Source organism: Equus asinus, chromosome 8, assembly GCF_041296235.1.
Source record: "Equus asinus isolate D_3611 breed Donkey chromosome 8, EquAss-T2T_v2, whole genome shotgun sequence".
Lineage (NCBI taxonomy): Eukaryota > Metazoa > Chordata > Mammalia > Perissodactyla > Equidae > Equus > Equus asinus.
In genome coordinates this window covers 89,536,468-89,558,898 of record NC_091797.1, presented here as the reverse complement: position 1 = coordinate 89,558,898, position 22,431 = coordinate 89,536,468, and the positions used below count along the sequence as shown (strand labels likewise).

Below are 22,431 nucleotides of genomic sequence, written 5' to 3'. Positions count from 1 at the left end.
GGGGTCCACCACTCCCGGCCTGAGAACCTGGGAAAGCTGCGAGGCCGTTGAGGCCTGACCCCAATGCCAAAAGGTGATGTCTGGTATGAACTCCCCAGTGGCCTGGCGGCCCAGAGGTGGCTGGGAAAATGCCCCCGCTGCCCTGGGCTTCCAAAGCATTCTGTGCTGGGGCCCTGGCGGGAGGCTCCGGGCATTCCTTACATTCCAGGCTTTTCTCTGGGAGGAAGCCTGCTTCCCACAGGAGAGGACTCAGGCAAGGATTGGGAAACCCGTCCTGCTTCAGGCGGGACAGTGCCAGCTCTCCCCGGGGGGCCTCTGTCCCCAGCTGTGTGGCTTTGGCCCTGCAGTGGGCACTTTTGCGTAGGAAATGCCCCCAGGGAGTTGGCCAGCATGACTGCAGCCCCGAGATGCCTGCATTCAGGCCGGCCCAGGAGCCTGGGGGACAAGGAGGCCCAAGACCTGGCAGGACTAGCTGCCGACTTGCTCAGTGACCCAGTCCAGTTGCTCCCCTGTCCGATCCGCAGGCTGCTCTGCCTTCCTCCTGGATTCTGTCGGCTGGTCACGCCTGCCCAGGGCCAGGAGAAGCCACAGGTGTATGAGAGAGGGATGGGGGGCCCAGCACATGCTGATGCGTTGCATCCGACCTCTTATTGGATGCTTACAACCTTTCTGAGAGGGAGACAGTGTTATCCCCACTTTACAGATGAGAAAACTGAGGCTTGATGGGGGGAGCGCACAATCCCTACATCACACAGCCAGGGAGGGGTGGCTCTGGCCGCTCCCGGGTCTGACTGGGCACCGCGCACTCGCTAGGCTCGATGGCTCCCCATTTCATTCATTCAACAAAATTCCCTCCACCCCTGAGTCTGTGCCAAGCAGGATGCTGATTGCCCAGGGTGCAGCCATGGAGCAGATAGCCATCACCCCCACCCTGTGGAGCTCACAGACCAGAGGAGGCAGCCAGTCAGCAAGTAAATACAAAATCAGTGTTCAGCTTCCCGAGGACTGTGACCAACTCACAGCGAGAGGGAGGAACATCAGAGAGAAGCCACATAGAGACAGCAGCTGGGCTGAATCCTACTGAGAAGATGGACTCAGCATTTCGGGGTGACGTATGCCTGTGAGCACGGTAACCACCTTGAAGTCAGTTTTCCTCATTCTCCAACTGTGTGTCTGTGGGCAAGCCTCTGCACCTCTCTGAGCTTCAGCGTCATCCTGTAAAGACCTGGACGGTGAAAGCCACCCCCTCAAACATTGGGAGCACTTCCTGAATCAACATGGCTGAGCCACACAGCTCAGAGCCCGGCACACAGGAAGCGCTCGGAAAATGGCAAGAGCCCTTTTATGTCCACCCGGGTGGGCCGTAAGGAGTTTGGAGGTAGAATGAGGAAAAGCGGTCTTGCCTGCAGGCTGAACCAGCTGGTTCTTGGAATACTCTGGAGCAGAACGCTAGGGGACCCTGCATTGCCAGAAACACCAGTGTAATCAAAATAAAGTGACCTTTGCCAAGAGAAGCACGGCGCAGAGGAAGCCAAAGCCACAGTCGGCCCATTTTGCAGAGAAGAAAACCGAGGCTTACAGGGGGACGTCGTTTGGCTTGGCATCTGTTAAGAACAGAAGCCCTCAGAAGAAAGGAGCAGAGTTTTTCCAGGGCCGCTGTCCTCAGATGCATTCTCTCCAGCCTATTCCCTTCCCCCACCCATTCCAGGCCCACTAGATGCCTTCAAACTCTGGGATGCAAAGAATATGCTCAAAGAGCATCCCCAGAGGCCCCAGAGAGAAACCAGGTTTCCAGGAATGAGAATGAGAGGGGGTCTTGGTGCAATGCCACCATCTCCTGGTCATGCCTGAGAACTGCAGCTCTGGCGTGGCCACTTGGAGCGTCCACCTGGGGCTCTGCGACCCGGCCGCCCAGGGGCGTGAGATAGACCAGAGACAGACGAACAGCAAGGGTTGGGACAAGGAAGCCGGGTGACCTCAGATGGGCACAAGTTTGAAACAAGAAATAAACAGGTCTCTGTGAGAGAGCGGCGGTTCTCAGCGTGTGGTCCTGAGATGTGGGGACCTAGACAGACATTCACCCGCCTTTTTCACCCCCTTCCCTCACAAGTGGACAGTGGCGTTTTCCAGGGATTTACATGACATGTGATATTGCAACAGGTTGAATGCAGAACCGGATATTAGAATCCAACAGAATCAGTCTTCCATTAAGCCAGACATTAAAGGGACTTACCAAAAACTAATAACCGTCATGCTGTCGTCTCACTAAATTTATTTTGTTTTGGAAATAGAGTTATTCTTCATAAAGAACGTGTTATTTACATTAGCATGCAATGAGTTTATTTTTTTTATTGTTATTTTTTCAGTGAATTGATAAGCAGGTCTTTTTAAAACATTTCAGTTTTGATTTCTAATACAGCGATGAATTAGAGGACAAATGTTCTTAAAACATCTCAGTTCGAGTTTCCAACATGGTAGACTCTCGACACCAGCTCCTCTCTCCTGTTCCCCCTTCTCCCGGCGCGGGGTTCCCCACCCTTACAGAGCTGGGCACGGTTTGCGATTTCGTATCTACTTGCTCATTGACTGCCTCCCCTGGACTGTGAGCTCCCCAGGGTGAGGGCGATGCCCGTCTGCTTCGTGGCCATACCCTGGGCACCAGCACCATGCTTCCCACACCGTGGGGATAAGAGATTTTGCTGAATGAATGAAATGGGGAGCCAGGTGAGTCTCGCAAGTCCGTGGTGCCCAGACTCAGGAGCGAGTATGGTGAGAACAATAAAGGGGTCCCGAGACCAAAATGTTTGCGAACTGCAGGGAGAGAGTAACTAGAGATGGGGTGGCCAGAGGAGACCTCTCTGGGGAGGTGACGTTCCGCTGAGACCTGAGGGCCACCAAGAAGTCAGCTGTGTGAAAAGCAGAGGGACACCTATTCCGGGCAGAGGGAACAGCCAGTGCAAAGATCCTCGAGAGAGAGCAAGGTAGGTGTCTTAGAGGAACAGAAAGGCCGCAGCCTGGCAGCCCAGAGTCTAGGGCCGTGCCTGGTATACAGAGAAGTCTCATTAGATATTTTCTGGATGAATAAAGGGAGGGAGGAGAAAGGAGCTGAGAAGAGACCAACGAGCAGCTGAAAGCTGTCAGGAGGAGCAGGAGGAAGTCGTCTTCTGGTTGGGTATCTCCCAGTCCTTTGAGGGCGGAAGGGCCTTAGAGATCCCCTCAAAGGAGCTGCTTCTTTTCCAGAAGAGTCTCAAGTGCAGAGGGAGACAGTGACTCCTCAAGGTCGCGCAGACAGGATGGCGTAGAGTTAAAGCCAGAAGCCAGTTCTGCGGGCACAGGGACAGCGTCCTTCGGGCTGCACCAGGTCCAGCAGTGTTGGGAACTCTGCGTATGGGGGAGGGGGCGTGCACGCTCAGCCCGAGTGCTGTCCTGGCCGCTGCTGGCCCTCCTTCTGCCCCCACTCCAGGCTCCTCTCCTCCCCAGCTGTGTCCAGAGCTTCCCAAGACCATAGACCTATCTCCCTCCCCAATTCCTCCCCGAACAGGAGGCACTTGGCTCTCCTGGCTGAGTTCTGCCAACCTTAGAAGATCCCCAGCTCTTCTTCTCGCACCTTGAGTGTCGCTGTGCAGCCAGCCTCCACCTCTTAGCTCAAGCTCTAACGTCCTCTGGAGCGCCCAGCCTGCCCTGCCCCACCGTCTGTATCCCCATCTCCTACAGAACTGGCCTGATGAATCTTAAGGAATCATTGCCAGTACCCTGCACCGCCATGTTTATTTTATCTCAACTGATTGATTCTACCCATCCTTCAAGGCTTCCCACATGTGTCACCTCTTCCAGGGAGCCTTCCCTGACTGCCCCACCCTCATCTCCCCTCCCCCTGACCTGGTGCTAACTTAGGACGAGATTTCAGGGGAAACACTTGTAAGGCATCAGGCTCTGTCTCAGCTTGTGGGAACACTCCCTTGTGAGCCCTCACAACAGTCCTATCAGGTGAGAGTACTGTCCCCATTTTACAGAGCAGATGGAGACTCAGAGAAGGAGAATTATCCCCAAGACCTCACAGCAGGCAGGTGGCAAAGCTGGCGTTCAAACCAAGATCTGTCAGGAATCTCAATCCTAGGACTGACTCTGAATTCCCAAAAACCCCTGGAGCACCGTTTGGAGAAAGATCCTGAAGCTGCAGCCAGGTTCCCAAAGAGAGATCGGTGATCAGCTAGCAATGTCTGTCCTGGGTGCTGGAAGGGAGAGTGGCAATACGCGTGACATGTATTTGCCAGCCCTTCACCCCGATACACTAAATTCTTTCCACCTTTTTCTTTGTCACCAAGGAGCTCTTTGCTTTCTCAGTGAAGTGTAAGCTTCCTGACAGTGAGAACCTGGGTTTTCTCTGAAGTGCTGTCCTAGGCACAAAGTAGTGCTATTAAAAAGATATACCAATAGTGGTAATGATTACACAACAATGTGAATGTACTTAATACCACTGAACTGTACACGTAAAAATGGTTAAGATGGTACATTTTATTATGTGTATTTTCCCACAATTAAAAATAAAAATAGGGGCTGGCCCGGTGGTGTAGTGGTTAAGTTCACACACTCTGCTTCAGCGGCCTGGAGTTCGCCAATTCAGATCCCGCGTGTGGACCTACACACTGCTCATTAAGCCATGCTGTGGTGGCGTCCCACATACAAAATAGAGAAGGATTGGCACAGATGTTAGCTCAGTGACAATCTTCCTCACAAAAGAATAAATAAATAAATAAAATAAAAAATAAATAAATACCCTCTTGTATTGACCTCTAAAGTCATGGCCCTAAGAAAAGGCTGACAGAGCCCGCTCCTGCTCCTTGAAAATGCCACTGGCTCCCTTCATCCCACAAACCACACACCCCATCTGTCTCCCAGTCCACAGCCATCCCTTGGGTATGAATTGCTTTTTAATCTCAAAATGGCATCTTAAACTAAAGGAGCTACACTTTGGGTGAAAACGAAAAGCCAAGTCCACACTCCATTGCTGGATCCATGGAAAAATCTGATTTTTAATCTACAGCAGAATTTCTGTTCCCACATTCGGCCTCCCGGGGAGTCAATGACATGGAAAATATATTCTCTGGTCTGTTAGAATAAAACAACGGGTCCCCGAACAGACTCTCAAGAGGGCCATGGGGGTCCTGTGTTGGGATGGGACCGCCCCTCCCACTGGCATCCCCCAGCTGTGTGTCACCATGTGCCCCACACCACACCCAGGCAAGGCCACAGGGGCCACCCCCTCCACACAGCCTATTAAGAAAAGATGGAGACACATCTTCAGGCTGGGAGGTCAGTTCGCCAGCTCATGGGCCCTGCTCCCAGTGAGCTTGATGCTCAGGGGACTGAAGGCCAGAGTGAACATCGGCAGGCGTGGCCAGGATGGGCAGGGTGGGCCTGCTCGGGCTCAGCTTCCACAGGTATTAACTCGAGGACCCACACTCACACACCCGCACACTCACACACAGGATCCTAGACTCTCACCACCGTCATCTCAAAGGTGGCCCCACCCCATCCTTCTGCCCACAGGGACGCAGACTCGTTCCCCACCAAGACATAGTCCCCGCCCTGCGACCAGGATCAGCCCAGCGGAAGCTTACTCCACACCTGTGTGTCCCCCTTGCGGCCACACAAGACAACTGGGCTCCCTCTCCAATGGGATTCTCCTGCAGACTTCCAGCCCTGGGCCACAGCCCCTCGGATCGCCTCCGGGAGCCGCGTCCCACCAGGGCCCGGGGTGACATGCTTTCGAGACGGCTCCTCTTCCAAGGCGTCACTGGCACCTCTGCCAAGCCCCTGCCCCGCAGGAACACAGCCCTCTTTGTGTCCCCGTCACTGCAGACCTACTTCCACCTGGGCGAGCATCTGTGGCTCCTGTTCATCTCAAGATGAACCTAAGGGCCCTGCTCGTTTCAAGAAGTTCTAGCTGGTTAACCAAAATTTAACCAGAACTCGTTGTAAGCGCCTCAGACTTCCACCTGGGCTGAAAGAGCCAAATTGTCAGCTAAAACTCAAATCCAACATCTCCCCTTCTCAGATCACATCCGCGGCCCCCAGCCTGGGACTTGTCCACTTCCCGTCTGTCTGCTGCTGCATTCTGCACGAACCTTCCAGAATCTCTCCGATCCTCTCTGATCCCCAGAACTCTGTGTCCACCATTCTCGCTGCCTGGAACTCATCCCCAGCACGGACGCCCCAGCCAGGGCTCGGCTTCGATGTCTCCCTCCTCAGAATGTCCACGCTGCCTGCCTGCACCACACTTTATACCCCACGCCCACCCGACACGCTAGCATTGAGGCTCCTGAAGTCCAGACGCTGTTTCATCACCACTCAGTACTGCGCCTGGCTCAGAGCAGGTGCGTGTCACCCTTCGCTGTCTCCCAGGTGCTCCCACAGCCCGACCCCCCATCACGGCACCCATCGCGCTGCATTATCTGTTTACTTCTCCATCTCCCCCACGGAGCCGTATAAGCACCATAATGGAAAAACCCAAGTGTGGGTCTTTGCACCCAGAGCAGTGCTGGGCACACAGTAGGTCCTCAGCAGCATCGAATCTTTGTCGTCGAATAAAGAGGAGCTCCCGGAGAGGGCAGCGTCTGAGCTTCCTGCTTTGCGTGAAATGCGACCAGTGGCCACTAGAGGGCGGGAAGAGGGGCTTCCCCAGGGCAGGCGCTGCCGCATCCGGGTCCCTGCCAGCAGCCAGCGCACCTCCCGCAGCTCTGCCTGCAGCGTTCTCCTCTCTTGTTCCCTTTGCAGCTCAGCCTCCCTGCCTCACCCTTCAGGCCTCGCTGCCAGCTCCACCCGGTCAGCTCTGAGCCCATGGCAATCAGAGAGCCTCTCCGCCCCAGACCAGCATTCAAGAACCGTAGCAAACTGCCTGCAGGACCCCCAGGCTGGCCTCTGACCCTGTCCCTGAGCTGTTCCAATCCTCCAGGCCCTGCCACGAGCTGTCCTCTCCCACAGATCCTGACTGAGCCAGAAAAACGGGTCCCTCTTCCCACCCCACCCCCAACCTGATGCCACCTTTCATCGCCACCCAGGAACCCTGGCCCCGTGGCTCCCCATCTCTGCTCCCAAAGGACCTCCCCCATGCCCGAAGAGAGCCAAACTCCCTTCCAGCCAAACTCTCATCTGTCAGGGCAGCTAAAATTGCATGGAAGATAGAAGAGGAAGCTGAGCTAATTTACACTAAGGTGTAAATGGGCGATGGATTTATAACCCTTCTGAATATTCTGATCTAAAACTTTATGTCCTAGGGCTTTCAAAACTCCAAAGTCCCCAGATCAATGACTCTATGCCCTGGGCTGGTGACTGATTCTTCCATACATAATGGCCTATTCTCTGTACACACCAGACAGGCGTTTGAGGGCTGCAAGGGCTGCATCCACTCGTTTGGACCACTGCAGCTACAAGGCTATTGTTTACAAGAACCAAAACCCAAATGCGGATTATGAGGGGTTGACAGGATATATCCAGTGGCAAAAACCTTGGAAAGTGACTATGCTTCTGACCCCACATGGGTGGGTACCACTCCTCTCTCAGCCCCGGCCACGCCCCACCCCCGCACCACCTTTAGAGGACCACATCCGACGCGACTAGCTACACCTCTCCCTGTGTTAGCCCCGTCCCAGCCATGCCGACATCCAAGCTGTTAATAGTAATAGTGACGAGGAGTGTTAGACCTGTTGTTAGTCAGAAAGAAATCCACAAGCCATTAGTTTATGCTGGAAGAAACAGACCAGGAGGGCAGGCGTTAGTGGAGGTGAAGGACAGGTTAATTACGAGCCGCTCGGAGGGAGTCAGGCCGGGAGCCTGGGACTCCCAGGCGGGCGGGGTCGGCTGTTAGTGGGCAGCCCCCGGGGCAGCCAGGGCGAGGCAGGGGTTAGCTGGGGGAGAGCAAGAGTTAGTGCGAGGGCGCCAGGGAGCGAGTAGCTCAGAGACCAAGGTGCCTACTGGAGGTGAGGCAGCACATCACCCCCAGGTGTGGCCCCGGCTCAGCGGCTGGCGGGCTCTGGGGGAGGCGGCTGGAGCAGGGGTGTGGGTGGGACGGACAGGGAGCCGGGCTGAGGTCCTGGCTGCGATTCCTGCGGGCCCCCGGGGGTTCACTTCCTGCGTCCCATCGGCTCCTCCCGCAACCCCAGACCCAGGGCGGATCATCTGTCCCCACTGCCTGCCCAAGCTTCCTGGTATGTGACAGTCCTTCTCAGTGACTTCCGGTGTGAAAAAATGGCCCACATCCGCTTCAGGCGTTGGGGGGGGGAGGGCCCCTCTAGCCAACTTCCGGTGGTCGGAAAGGCCCCTCTCACTGATCTCTCGGCCACACCTTCTCACTCCCTGGGGTGGGGCCAGAAACTCCCCTCTCACTGACGTCGGTAAGAAATGCCCCTCTTTCCACCCTTCAAATATGGGAACTGCCCCCTCTTGCTGATTTCCTGGGCTAAATGCTCCAGTTGGTAATTTCCACCGTGAGAAAGACCCTTTCATTGACCTCCAATGTATGGAAGTCTCACCTCACTGACTTCCGGTGTGGGACACGCCCCTTTGCTGATTTCCTGTGCAGGACACGCCCCTTCCCCTGTCTTCCGGTGTGGGCCACGCCCCTTCCTGACTTCCTTGAAGGACACGCCCCTCTCCTGGCTTCCTGTCTAGGACACGCCCCCCACTGGCTTCCTGTGCAGGACCTTGCCTCTGCCCGTCACTTTGCAGCAGAGAAAATTCTGCCCACGCTTCCCTCCCAAGAAGGACACCCAGGCCCCCTCTCTGCCCCAGGGCGGAAAAGCCCAGTGCTCCACCTCCAGCCCCGCAGGCCTCCACACTCACGCCCCAGAGGTTTCCCTGGTTCCTCCCGCTCCCAGTGGCAACCAGACTTGTGCACAGAGGAGAGATGCTCATGCCGGCAGGCGGCCCCCACCTCCGCATGACCGCCTCCTCCTCTGGGCCACAGGCGGGGTTCCTAGGGCCGTCCCCTGCCCCAGACCTGGCTCAGTGGATTCCCAAGCAGCCAATTGGGGTGTCTGTCTGCAGGGCCCGCCCCCGGACATCTGCTTGCCAAAAGGAGCCGGACCAGCCCCCGGGAGGGCCCAGAGCTCGGCAGGGCTGGGGTTAGTAAAGAGAAAACAGGGTTAGTAGAGGCTGGGTTAGTAAGTCAGAGCACACACCAGCGGACAGGGCACCTCAGCAGACACACGCGGGAGTCACTAGGAGAGAAGGAAGAGCACACGCAGGTCTGTTAGTTTGTTAAAGGATGATCGGGGCGCCGCTGGGCACCCCCGGGTTAGACGGGTTAGTAACCGAACAAAAGAGCTGCCTACGGAGAAGAAAGCTGAGGAGGAGGAAGAATGGGGGGAAGAGACGGTTAGGGGTTCCAAGCGAGAGTCTGGCCCCAGGCAGAAGGGTCTGTGTGCAGAACACCCAGAGGGACCAGGACCTAGGCAGGGGACGTGATCAACCAGGTTTTCTGGGCCTCCCATGCCCACCCTTATATTTTTTTTAATTACCTGCCGTGTGCCAAGACCTTTATATTCACGGGAATCCCACTGCAATCTGTGAAGGAAGGATCAGTCCTCCCATCTGAGGAAACTGGGGTTCCCTCAGGGCACTTGCCCAAAGTCGCCCAGCACAAAGTGGCAGGGTTGGTGATGAGTCCTGTTTGCATGCCCTGTCCTGGAATGCGGGTCTGCACAGAGATCCCAGGCCACAGGCAGGGCCTTCCGGAGCCTCGTCTGCCCCCACGTCCCAGCCCCCTGAAACGCCCATGAGCTCCAAGGTTAGTAGGGTCTGGCTGCGGGGGGTTAGTAGGGCATGCTCCGGCCTGGTTAGTGGGTTAGTTGGTTGGCAGAAGGCCAGGCACCTCATCACTCGCCACAGCATCCCGGCCGAGCCCTGGGTTAGTAGGTTAACCCCACCATGCAACACTGCCCGGCCCCTCCAGCTGCAGCCCCGAGGCCCCCCCACCCCGACCAGCCGGGGAACCGGGCCTGCCCAGGCAGGGGTCTGCCTCCAAACCCCTCACCCCTACCAGAATCAAGCCTACCCACATGGATCCTGCCCGAAAGCGTTTCCTTCCCCATTTCTTGGCAGTAGGCCTCAAGGGCCTCCCCCCAGACACTTCAGTTCCCCTAAAAATAGATCCTCCTTGTCCTGGCTGGAAACCCCCTGCCTGGGTCTGGTCAGCCCCTTCCCAGAAGGCTGGATCCTGTCACGCTCAGCACACACTCCCACACGCACACGTGCACGCACCAGCATCTTCCCACGAAAGGTCTGACGCCCCAGAACCACCGTGTCTGGTGGGCATGTCTTCCATCGACAACTGCCAGCCTCTGGCTACTCCGACCATGGGCCTGCCCTTCCCGCATATGAAACTGCAGAGAGCTCTCCTGACTCCTGACACCAGGACTCCCCGGTCCCTCCTGGTCTTCAGCCTTCCCAGCTGATGCCGCCAAGCACCTGAGCATGCCCTAGATATGTCATCTCCTATCACTGCTGTGGTGTTCCCACGGAAACCCCAGCCTGGCATCTCCCACACTTCTAAATGATGCTCTATAAGAAGAGTGTTCTGTTGCCAGTAAAGTCTGGGGGGAACACTTCATCCTCTGTCTGTCCTTGAGTATTCAAGATCTCCATTAGTATTTTAAAGGCTCTGATAAGTCCTGCACTACAGAAACTTGCTGAATTTCAAGTCACGTTTTTTTTTTAAAGAGCAGTGACATCTCCTAGAATGTGTTATGGGACTCTCTGCTCTAATTTCCCCCTAGAAGCTCTCAGCTAAGCCACATCTTTCTCATCCTTCGTGGCCCTGCTTGGTTCTGCCTCGCTGGGAAGCCTGTCCAGCCTGCTGCAGCCCGCACTGGGATCTTACTCCCAGCCCCTAAACACCCCGAACCTGTGCCTCAGTGGACTGTTTTATGCCCCATTCTCCAATTCTTCATGTGAGCTGGTTGTCTCCCGCGTGGGATGGCCAGATCATCCCCTGTGTTCCCTCAAAAGGCCTAACACAGGGAAGGACCCACGGTAAGTGCTCCATTCTGATGAGAAGGGTAGAATTGAAATACCCCAGGAAGCACTTTGAGCTACTATGGAGGCCATGAAATGCAGCCACTTCACCAAGCTGATTAGAGAGGGATGCTGAGAAAACGGGCCGGGGAAGAGCCGTCAGAAGCAGCTCTGGGTCGGGGATGCTGAGTCCACAGTCAGAGCGCCTGGACCAGATATGCTCTAAGTCTGGACTCCCGGACGGATGGGGGTGCCTCCCGAGGACCGACTAAGAGCGAGGCACTGGACGTGCAGGGGATTTCGAGGGAACCTCCCTGCGCGCCCCCCCACCCCCCCGCCGGCGAGCAGAGGGCCCCTGTTTCAAGAATGGAAATCAATCGGACTCAGAGAGGGGAGGCGACTTGCCCAAGATTGAACAGCAGAGAGTGTGCCCTCGGGACCTTGTGCCCGGGCCCTTCCCAGGGCATCCCTCTCCTGCGGACGCCCCCTCGCTGCACTGGGTCCAGCCAGTTCCCTGTGTTCCCAAGGCTCCCGGGGCCACCTGAGCACAGTACCTCCCTCACTCTGCTCCTCCTTCCCCTCCCTGTGGGGTGGGGACTCTGAAGGGGAGATGGCTCCAGGTTTGTGGGGAGCACGGGTTGTGAACTGCATTGTGTCGTCCCCCCCCCCCACGCACCCCATCCCGGCTAAATTCATAGGTTGAAGCTGTAACCCCCATGTGGCTGTATTTGGACACAGGGCTTTTAAGGAGGTAATAAGGCTAAATGAGGTTAGAAGGGCGGGGCCCTGATCTGATGGGACTGGTGCCCTTATAAGAACAGACATCAGTGCTCTCTCTCTCCCTTCGCGCATGTGCACAGAGAAGGGGCCATGTGAGGACACGGTAGGAAGGTGCCACCTGCAGCCAAGGAGAGAGGCCTCAGCGGAAACCACCCCTGGCATCTTGATCGTGGACCTCCAGCCTCCAGAACTGCGAGAAAATGCCTTTCTGCTTTTGAAGCCCCCCGGTCTCGGGTATTCTGTGATGGCAGCCAAGCCGACTCATGCAGGCCCCCTCCCCTGCCAGGAAAATGATGAGGGGCTTTGAAGAAAGGCTGAGGCTGCTCCAGGACAAGCACTGGGACCGGCCCCCTGGAGGGATTGGCCTAAGGGGAGACCCGGAAGGGGCCAGAAGTGAGTCTGCAGCCGTGTGATGGGGAGGCTGCACGTGGCTGGGCCCGCCTGCCTGCCTTTGCTCCCCGAGGACACAATTGGAGATTGGTGCAACAAGGAGCAGGGGGCTGACATCGGGCTGGGGGGACCCCTCAAGCCTTGGGGCCAGGGCGGTTCTAGCCCATTCTCTTTGGACAGTGGGAACAAAGCCCAGTGTCTGTCTCCTTCTGGCGACCTCCCCTGGCCTAGGTCCCCTCATCTCTAGGAAACTCTCCCCCTTCAAGGCGGCACACCCTCTCCCCTCCAGCTGCCCCTCCCAGAGCTCGGCGACACGGAGGAAGGCCCCCGCTCCCCCGACCCTGCCTGCCTCCTCCCTGTGACCATCAGGAAGAGGAGAAGCACAGAGAAGCCCCATCCAAAAGGCACCCCCCAAAATAAGAATCGCTCACACGACAAACAGCACATGAGACTCCAGCCCACAGCACCCCCTGAGCTGCGACGCCCCCCCAACCCCAGCCCCCGGCAGCTCCTCTGGACTCCCAGCCTGCTTTCCTGCGCCCATCCTGGAGGGTCCTTTGAGACCCAGCCTTGGGGACGGGGTGGTCAATGGGGTTCGGGCCGAGCTCTGTCTGGTCGTGAGCAGGGATGCCAGGAGGAATGAAGTCCACGCGGGGTCAGGAAGGGTCTCCGGGCCCGGATGGGCAGGCCCAGCAGGCAGGTCATGATGGGTGCAGAGGGGACGGTGGGTGGCCAGCCTCCGTCACACCCCTCGAGCCGTCCCCCAGAGCCAGGCCCTGTGCTCGGCTGAGCTCCAGCCAGGAGGGGCCTCTATCCACAGCAGGCTTCATCCCGGGAGCTGGAAAGGATAAGGTCTTCGGGGAATTGTCGAGGGCTCCAGAAAAGCACCGAAGGTTCCTCCGTGTGTCCTCGTGGCTGGAGTCCAGAGTCGCCCGGGCTCCAAAGAGAAGACCAGGCCAGGAGTCTTGGAGACACAGCTGGGGCAGAGTGGCCTGGAGGAGACACAGCGAGCTCGGAGGAGGGCACAGCCTCCGTGCCCAGCGCTCCACACCCCCAGTCTAACCCCACCTCTGAGGGGAGCACCTTCAGAGACCCCAGTCTCCCTCCTGTGCCCCCAACACCTAGACAGGGTGGGGGTGACGGCCTTGGACACTAAAAGCTTTTAGAGGAAACTCAGGAATAGAGAGGAAGCAATGGAAGCCACGGATAGCCCATCTCAGCAGGGCTTATTCAGGGGATGGAAAAGCTATAAAGGGAGCCCAGAGCCGACCCCAAGAGCATCGTGGGCGGAGAGGGATGGGGGTCAGGCGGATGCACAGGGCCTTCCGAGTCCTCGGGAGGCCAGGATCCCTTTAGAACATTCCCGCTGAGGGAACCTCTGCACCTCCCTCCCCCAACACACATGCACACACATGCACACCTCCCAGGACAGGGAGCTCATTCCCTCGCCGAAACAGCGCTAAAGCACGTTCTTACCTGAAGATCGGAGAGGGTGGAACCACATCACTGGTGTTCACCTCTGGATCCTCAGCATCGAGCTGGGAGAAGGTGCTTGGGCCATGTTTCTGCGGAATAAAGGAATGTGGTGAACTCTCTGCCAGGAACCCACCACCGTGGTCTTGATTTGGTCCCACCCACCCCCACCGAGACCACACAGAACAAGCCTGCCAGCCACCTGGCTCCCAGGCCTTCTTTTCAGGAGCAGACATGTTCTGGCCAGGCCTGGGAGGGGTCTTGGGAGGGGGACAATCATGCCCCGTAAAGCTAAGCTCAGTGGAGCCTGCATCCACTCAGGCTTACCTGGCAGTGCCCGGCCACCGCGTTGGCAGCCCAGGCCCGGCTCCCAGCTCCTTCCCCACGCAGCCCCCAAGGCCCATCCTGGAAGACAAGAGCCAGCCACACCGCAGGAGAAAACCGCGCCCAGGCCCCCTCCCCAGCCCGGGCCTGGCCAGAATTCTCTGGCAGCAAGAAGGTGGCCCGGGAGCCAGGGGGGGCTGGGCCTAGGCACACACCCTCCACCTCCCTTCCTCCCACCCCAGATGGTCCTGGAGTGAGGAAGGGGCACCCTGCACCCACTTGCCTGCTCCCAACATCAGCAGAATGTGACCCAGGAGAAAGTAAAGACAGACTCAGCTGAACAGAGTCAGGAATCCAGAGTCCTGGTTCCAGCTCTGCCATACTGTGCAGCCCTTGGAAGTCTGTGCCTCTCTCTGAGCCGTGGGACCCGTGCACTCAAAGTGCGCAATAGTAACCCATACTTGGAGGCAGTGGATGCAAAACAGGAGGAGCCCTGTGCTCAGCCGGTTATTTTTCTGCCCCCTCCCACCCTCCTCCAATTGCCCACTAATCCTGACCCAGAACCATCCCCCAGGTATTGCTTTTGGGGACAGCAAAGCTATCCTTGTTGAGTGGCAGACCTACCGCAGGAGAGTCTGGGGCTCTCTGCTCGAATTTTCAGAGTTTGCTGTCAGCACCCAGGACTTGGGGCGCGGGCCCAGAGCCGGAGATGTACTCAGACCCCTGCACTGATGAGAATGCGCCCTGAGGGCACAGCGCTGAGGTCCCCTCTTGACTGCCTGGCAAAGGAGCCCTGGCCACGTTTGATAAATATAATGGCAAAGGGCTAGAGCTGAGAAGAGAAGAGAAGCGCCAGCCCAACTCTCCAGGAGTCCCGGGCCTCCTTCTGACACCCGTCTACAGGTCCTCAAGACAAGTCTTTCAACTCAGCTCTCAGAAGTTCCTGATGGGGGCATTTATAAAATACAAGCCTTGAGGCCAAAAGCGGGGCATGAAAATTACCCTTTCGGGGGCCCCATCAAATGGGGACAAGCTCTTTCTTTGTGGCAAAGAGGTGAAAAGCCAAGGAGCTGCGTCACCAGTTTCTCCCCTCCCGTGGGGATTCTTGGCTGCCACACTCTCCCGCACAGACCAGGAGGCGGGCAGGCTGGCCGGCCGGGGGCTGGTAAGTTTGAATACTTATCTGCAAGGCTGTTTCCCCGGTGTGGTTGTGGGCATCCTGAAGAACCCTGACATTCCCTTCTCTCTCCTGCATCCCAGGAACTCGTCGCACTCTGAAAATAGACCCTGGCTGCTCAGAGGAACGCTGTTGGACCGCAATGACCCTTTCCTCTGGCCCCGTGGACCCGCAATCCCTGAGGTTAATAAGCCAATGGGGGTTTCAAGGGAAACTTTAGCTCCTGGGTCAAGCTGTCAGCTTTGAGGGTAGAAAGGAAGGCTGGGCTTTGAGGTCAGAGGAACACGAGGAAGACTACGGCTTCCCAATCCCATGTGCACAACGTGGGGCTCAAAGTGAATTATCCTCAAAGGCTTAGCCAGCGCCTGGCACACAGTAAGTATTCCAAAAGATTATTTTCACCAGCGAATGATTTAAACTTTGAGTAAATATTTGTGTAACACTGATGTCTCAGAAATATGGGCCATATTTATCCTGGGGCATTAGATGCCTCCCCAGGGCGGGGGCTATCTATAGCCCAGTTAGGAAGCACAGATCAAATTAAAATCTCCCGTCCTGGGGAAGAGATTAACAAACTGTGACACCCTCGTATAACGAAACCTACTCGGCGATAAAAAGCAACAAACGATGGATACTTACTACGATACGGCCGAACCTCAGAAATATCATACAGGGCGAAAGACGCCAGGCACAAGAGACCACAGGCTGCACGATTCCATTTTTAGGAAATGTCCAGAAAAGCAAAGACCTACAGAGACAGAAAGGAGATCAGCGGTTGTCCGGGATTAACCGCGGGATGGAGTTGAACAGTAAATGGGCGTGAGGGATCCTACTGGGGGCAGTGGAAATGTTCGAAAACTGATTTATGGTGCTGGGCATGTAACTTGCTCAATTTACTGAAAAATCATGGAATGGTGCACTTGAAATGGGTGAGTTATATGATATTTAAACTATGCCTCAGTGAAGTTAGGCAAAAAAGGGTTGAATTACTGAGATGTGCAATAAAAAGTATGAACCTCAAAAACACTGTGCATAGCAGAAGCCAACACAAAAGAGTTCATGTTAATGGAACTTTAGGAGAAAAGCAAGTCTATTCTATAGGCATAGAGCAGGTCAGTGGTGGGCTGGGGCTGAGGCTGGGAGGGACAGGAAGGGACGGGGGTACATTTTGGTGTGATGAGATGTTCTATACCTTTATTATCGTAGTGGCTACAAAGACCTATGTATTATCAAAACATCTATCAAAAATTGAAACGTGGGGGGCCAGCCAAGTGGCACAGCGTTTAAGTTCGCACATTCCACTTCGGTGGCCCGAGGTTCGCTGGTTCGGATCCCGGGTGCGGACATGGCACCGCTTGGCACGCCATGCTGTGGTAGGCATCCCACATAGAAAGTAGAGGAAGATGGGCACGGATGCTAGCTCAGGGCCAGTCTTCCTCAGTGAAAAGAGGAGGCTTGGCGGCAGTTAGCTCAGAGTTAATCCTCCTCAAAAAAAAAAAATTGAAATGTGTGCTTTAAATGGGTGCATTTTCGGTATGTAAATTATACCTCAATAAAGTTATTCTTTCAAAACTCATTTAGATATGATGACAGAGGACAAGAACCAAGAAGGGTCAGATCAAAGGTCATACAGAGACCAGGTGGTGGCCCGCGGGCTCTGGCCTCTCAGCTCCCACTTGCCCAGATGGACCTCCCCACCCTCCCCGGACTTCAAGTCAAGGTCAGGGCCCCATCAGGGAAGTTTAGTTGAAGGACTGGCCCCCATAGGGTCCTCAGAGGTCCCACCTACCTCTGAGATTCAGGAGGCCTCCGCACGTATGGATTTCGTGGTGGACCCGACCACGCGGCATGAAGCTGGTGTCTGCTGTCCTTGGGGGTGCAGAGGAGAGAAAGGGTCCCCTCAGCTATCCCTCTGATGCTGTCAGGGTCCTGGTGGCCACGGGAAGGCGTCTGGAACGACATGGGCGGGCAGGGTGATGCCTCAGCTGTCATCGAGAGAGAGAGAGAGAGAGAGAGAGAGAAAGGGTGAGGGAAGAAAGATGTACCCACGGGCACGTTGGGGAACGGATTCCGGGCTCCTGTTCTGAAATCACAGCTTTTGCCAGAACTGACCTCCTCGGATGCAGATCGGAAGCAAAACAGGAAACCGGGAGGTCTCCTGGTCGGGCCCATGCCGACCCAAGCATCCCGAGACGCTGGAAAGGACGCAGGCTTTCCGGGATGAAGTCCCATCCCTGCTCTGTCACCGTGAGCACGTGCACCACTGTGCTGGGACTGTCTTCTTACCCAGGAAACGGGGATGAGAGCGACGCCCACCGCACAGGGCCGTTGTGAAGGTTACATGGGGTGGTGAATATCATCCACGGGCTTGCATTCTATTCTTTTCTTCCACGATCCTTACTACCATTGCCCACCCTGCTCCTAACACCACCCACAGGGTATTCATTTCTCCCCTAAACTCTGTGCACTGCTCCTGGTAACGGAAGAACGACTACCAGGGAAATACGCATTTGGTGGCATTTTAGGATCCCTCTGGGTTTTGGGTATTTTTTCCTAACTCTGGAATAAAATAGCTGCTCTGAGAGCTGCAGCGTGCAGGCGCCGCTGGCCTAAATTGCTTTGGATGAGTGAGTGCTGAGAGACGACGGAAGCTCCTGGGAACGAGGAGCATGCGGGGCGCGTGCAGGAGACGTGCCAGGGAGAGAGGCTCCTGCGGGGAAGCAGAGAGAGCTGTTTCTGGATGAATTCGAACACGTACACCAAAGGGGAGCTTCAAAATTCAGATCTCCCTCAAACAAGGGAATCTCTGAGCTGCGGGGGGAGACGAAAGAGCAAGGAGGAGGGAACGGAAGGGAAACTCACATTTACAGAGAACAGATACTAATGGCGGCACCTCTACCTACCTGACAAAATGATGAGTTGGGGTTTTTTGTGTCCATTTTACAGATGGGGAAACTGAGGTTCGGGTTTAAGTGACTTGCTCCAAGATGACGTTGATGGAAAGTGGTGCATTTTGATTCTGCACAGGCCTGTTGACCCCCAAAGGGGCAGAAGACTTATGTTCAAATGCGGGGGTGGGGATACCATGAGAAAAGACTTGAGGATGGTGTATGTAAACCACAAACACTGGGGTCATCAGCATTACTATCGCTGCGAAGAAACTGGCCCATGATGGCTAAACCATCTCAGATCCGTTTATTCTAGTTGCTTCCATGGTCTTGAGGCAACTGATTAAATTCCCTTTTGGGAGAGGAGGAGGAGAGCAGTCGTTAGAAACACAGGTTTCAGAGTTATTCTGGATCCGAGTTCAAATCCGGACTCTGCAACTAACGTGCTGTGTGACCCGGAGCTAGTCACTTCACTTCTCTGAGCTTCAGATTCTCATCTGTAATGCCCAGTTCCGAGCCTCATCCTGGGGTCTCCATGAGGCAGCATTCAGTAAGAACCTTGGTACATGGTTACTAACTGGTAGCTGGAGTTGGTTATCATTAATCACCTGCTCCACACCCTGGAGTACACAATTCAGCCCCTCCCCCCCCCATAACATCCAGTAGCTTCCAGAGGGGCCCACCTGGCACCACAAGGGAGAAGTTGACACCTGCCTCGTCTGATCCGATCAGCCTGGAGAGGACGAGGAGACAGATGTCACCCTCGGCCAGCCTCCGCCTCTGTCCCCGAGTGTCTCTGGCTATTGTTCCATGGAGCTCCAGCTGACAGATGAGCCGAGCCACAGAGACAAGAGGAAGGACCCCCTCAGAACAAAGGACCAGCCTGTAGGTTATTCACCAGCCCAGGGAACCTGCACAATGGCCCCGGTGCCCCAGAAACACTGCTGCTCCCACAGCCCAGGGATCACCCAGGAGAGAAGCCAACACAAATAAACTGTGGCACAAAGAAAACAAATAGCTAAGTATCTAGACAAGATTCAGGGGCCATGTAAGCGGACTCAGGTGGTACACAGAGGGTGCACTGTCCTTATCCAGCGCCTCCTGGGTGTCGGGCACGTTACACACACTGGCTCATAGCTTCGCAACAGCCTTTTAAAGCCAGGATTATGAGCCCCACTTTACAGATGAGCAGACTGAGGCTCTGAGAAGGGAGCTTCCTTACTGACACAGAAGGAAGGTGGAGAGAAAGACTGGAACACAGATCTGTGTCACTGTCCATCCGTCCTCTCTCCACCACGCGGCACTGCCTCCATGAGTGATCTGTTCAAAGAGCAACCCCCGCCCTGGGTGGAAGCAAGGATGGGATCCAGAGAAACGGACCTTAAAAACGAAGATGCAAAATGAAAAATGGAAAAAACGGGTAGGTCCAACAACAGAGGCTGACTAGAGCGTGTCCATCTGTTCCATGAAACATTCACGCTCTTGCAAGGATTTCCTCAAAGGGCATAAAGACTCAGAGAAACACATCTGATGGACCCTCACAAGCAGTATGCACACAGTTTACAATTTCAATTAGCATTCTCAGTAATAGAAAATAGTAAATATGGTAGTTATTCTTGGGCAATGAAACTAGAGAGTTTTCTTCTTTTCTTTTGTGTGTGTGTTTTCCAGATCTTCTACAATTATCATGTATTTTATTAAACTTATTAAATTTGTAAAAAAATAGCAAAAATTATAAAATTCTCATTTTTGACACAGGCGTAGAGAGTGGATCTTCCAAAACTCTTGGTAAGGAGTTGTGGCTCCTTTGGGAACTCCGAAAGCTAAGCTCTCTCCTCGCTTAAGGAGGGAGACGGAGCCCAAAAACCCAGCAAGAAGGATATGGGGTAGATTTCAGAACCGTTCTGGCCTGTGAGAGTCGTTAAATAATAAAATAGGTGGGCATAGGGGCAAGGGGGATGTTACTGCAAAATTCTTTCTACATCAAATGACCCAAACTCAGTGTGGGATGTGTTCAATGCCGCCCAAAGCTAGGCGCTGGTAAAGTGTCCCTGAGGAAACCATTTTGCCCAGACTGCTATGTGGTTCTGGGCTCTGGGTGAGACGAGAGGTCAGGGCACTGTGGTCTCAGCCACCTGCATGAGGAGGAGGCTGAAGCCACATCCAGATGCCCGGCCCCACCCCAGCGCCGCTGACTCATCCCCCGGCCACGTGGCCCGGACATCTGCGTACCCGAAGCCCCGCCCCTAAAGTCGGAGAGCCCCTGTCCTCAGGTTTCCGTCTGTCAAGTAGAATTACTCACCCCTACCCTCCCCCGGAGCCCAGGCTACGCGAAGCTCCCAAATGGGAACGCGCTTCGGAAAGTAAAGCACGGTGCCCAGAATGAGGTTCCGCTCCGGGACCGCGCTCTGTCTGAGGCTGGCACCGGGAAAAACAAAGCGGCCTCCGCACGGAATCTCGCCTTGCTCTCCTCACCCCTCCCCGCACGCCTGCCTCCCTCCCCCGCTCCCCCCTGCAGCAGGTGGGGGCGTTCTCCCTGCCGCCACTGCAGTGGGGTGTGCGCGCCAGCAATCCGGGCGCACCGCAGCCACTGGCCTGGAGCCTGGGATGAGGGTGGGGAATCCAGGACCCCCGGGCCTCCTCCCCCTGCACAGTCTGAGAAGCGATTTCTCTAGTTCAGGGCCCTCCGCTGGGGGAGAGGAGAGATCTAGCCCCCTCTCTGCCGAATTCCCAGCCTCTCCGGGGAGTGCATTGAAGAGGAGAGGTGGGAACGGAGCTGGTGAGTTCTGGGGTCTCCCCAGACCCGTTTGGGGATGTAGCATGGGCTTGAGAGTCCGACATATCTGGATTCAAAATCACTGGCTGTATGACCTTGGACATGGACCTAACCCTTTCTGGATCTCAATTTCCTCATCTTTAAAATGGAGCGCTCACCACCTCGTGGGACTGTTGTGATAATGCGTGCAAAGCACTAAGCGTGTTGCTGGCATAGAGTTAGCCCTCCACAAACGGATGTATTATTATTATTATCATTATCAATGTCAATATGCTTCTCGAAGAAGGTGGTTTTCCGGCCCTCGCCATCCCTTTGGCACCACGCAGGGCGCCGGACATGTGGAATTGGAGTCCCAGAAGTGGAGCACTGGCAGGCGCTGGGAGAGATGGGCTCCCTGTGAGGGCAGGGGGCTCAAGCACCCCCCCCCCACCCCCAGTTTCCAGACCATCTGGGCTGTGTCCAGGGCTTGGCCAGTTAACTGCTAACCTGGTGGTCAGAGAAGGTCCCCTCACGTCTGTCTGGTACGGGGGCTGGTCTTTGTTCCCCCTCAGATCATGACTGCAGGACCCCCATCCGCACCAGGCTCCCAGCGCATAGTCGCCTCTCCCTGTCTCCTGCCCCACCCAGCCTCGAGTCTTGGCTGCATTTGACAGCTGCAGGCTGGAGACGTTCTTAATCCGTCAAACGAGGGGCACTCAGGCAGCGTTTGCCATCCCCTGAACCCTGCCTAAGACCCTGGGGCCTGCTGTCGACCCCAACCTCAGGGAATTAGGCTGTTCCCGGCCGGGGACAAGGACCCTTGGGGAGGCAGGGCTGTTAGCACGGGGCGGCGGCTTACCTCGGGTCGGCGGTCCTGCGGCGCGAGTGCAGAGGGCTCTTTGTGCCCGGGCTATCAGCGCAGAACTGGGGGAGCCCTTGCGAGCGCCTCCCATCGCAAACTCCTCCCAGCGCTCGTCCGCAGCCTCCCTCCCTCTGGTCCCTCGAGCGCAGCCGGCGTCGTCTTTGTAGCTGCTGCAGCGCCCATGAAATTTTAATGCGGGAGCGGCTGGCGGGCGGAGGCGCCCCACCCCTGGTCCTCGCCTCGGCCCTCCTCCCGCCTCCCCGCGCCCCTGCAACCCCACACCCTACCCTCTGCCCGCTCCCGGGGGTCGGGACCGGGAGGCTGGAGGCCGCCGGGAGTAGGGGGAGCGCATGGTCGCCCCCGCAGCACAAAGGGGCGAGGACGGCGGCGCGCTCAGCCTCCTGCATCCCCGCCCGCGGCGCTGCCATGGCAACGCTTGCCCAGCTGGACTTGGCGCCGAGGGGATGGAGAGGGGCGAGCGGGCGGCGCGCGACCACGGACCCGGCACCAAAAGCCTGGACCCCCGGCGTAAGAGGACTGAAGAGACGTGTCCCCGAGTACCAGGTGCTTAACCCGCAGGGCCTCCGTGTATGCCCCTCAATTAACCCTGCTGGTGGGAACACGGTTATGGAGGAGTCAGAATTTGAGGCCATGTCTGCGACTTCATGCCCACATACGCTGGCACTACACCACTTGGCCTAACAACCTGTATAGGTTTGGTCTTTGATTTTTTTCACCTGCCTTCTCGTTAGCACCTCCTATTTTCTAG

The 22,431-nt window shown here is 56.2% G+C and overlaps 1 long non-coding RNA gene across 5 annotated transcripts; it reads right to left on the bottom strand.

Moving 5' to 3' along the window:
* Positions 1 to 4,480: 4,480 nt before the first annotated feature.
* LOC106841697 (uncharacterized) lies at positions 4,481 to 22,056 on the bottom strand. 5 transcript variants are annotated; one of them, XR_006531467.2, is made up of 7 exons: positions 21,950 to 22,056; positions 21,660 to 21,832; positions 16,947 to 17,142; positions 15,797 to 15,905; positions 13,984 to 15,254; positions 13,660 to 13,748; positions 4,481 to 13,175 (listed from the first exon to the last, which is right to left on the bottom strand). It is a non-coding gene; the product is annotated as an uncharacterized lncRNA (long non-coding RNA). The 5 variants fall into 5 exon arrangements; XR_006531468.2 differs by lacking the exon at positions 21,950 to 22,056 and adding an exon at positions 18,061 to 18,397 and having other exon boundaries at positions 21,660 to 21,867; XR_006531469.2 differs by lacking the exon at positions 21,950 to 22,056 and adding an exon at positions 18,061 to 18,397 and having other exon boundaries at positions 16,947 to 17,107; positions 21,660 to 21,867.
* Between the last annotated feature and the right edge of the window lie 375 nt (positions 22,057 to 22,431).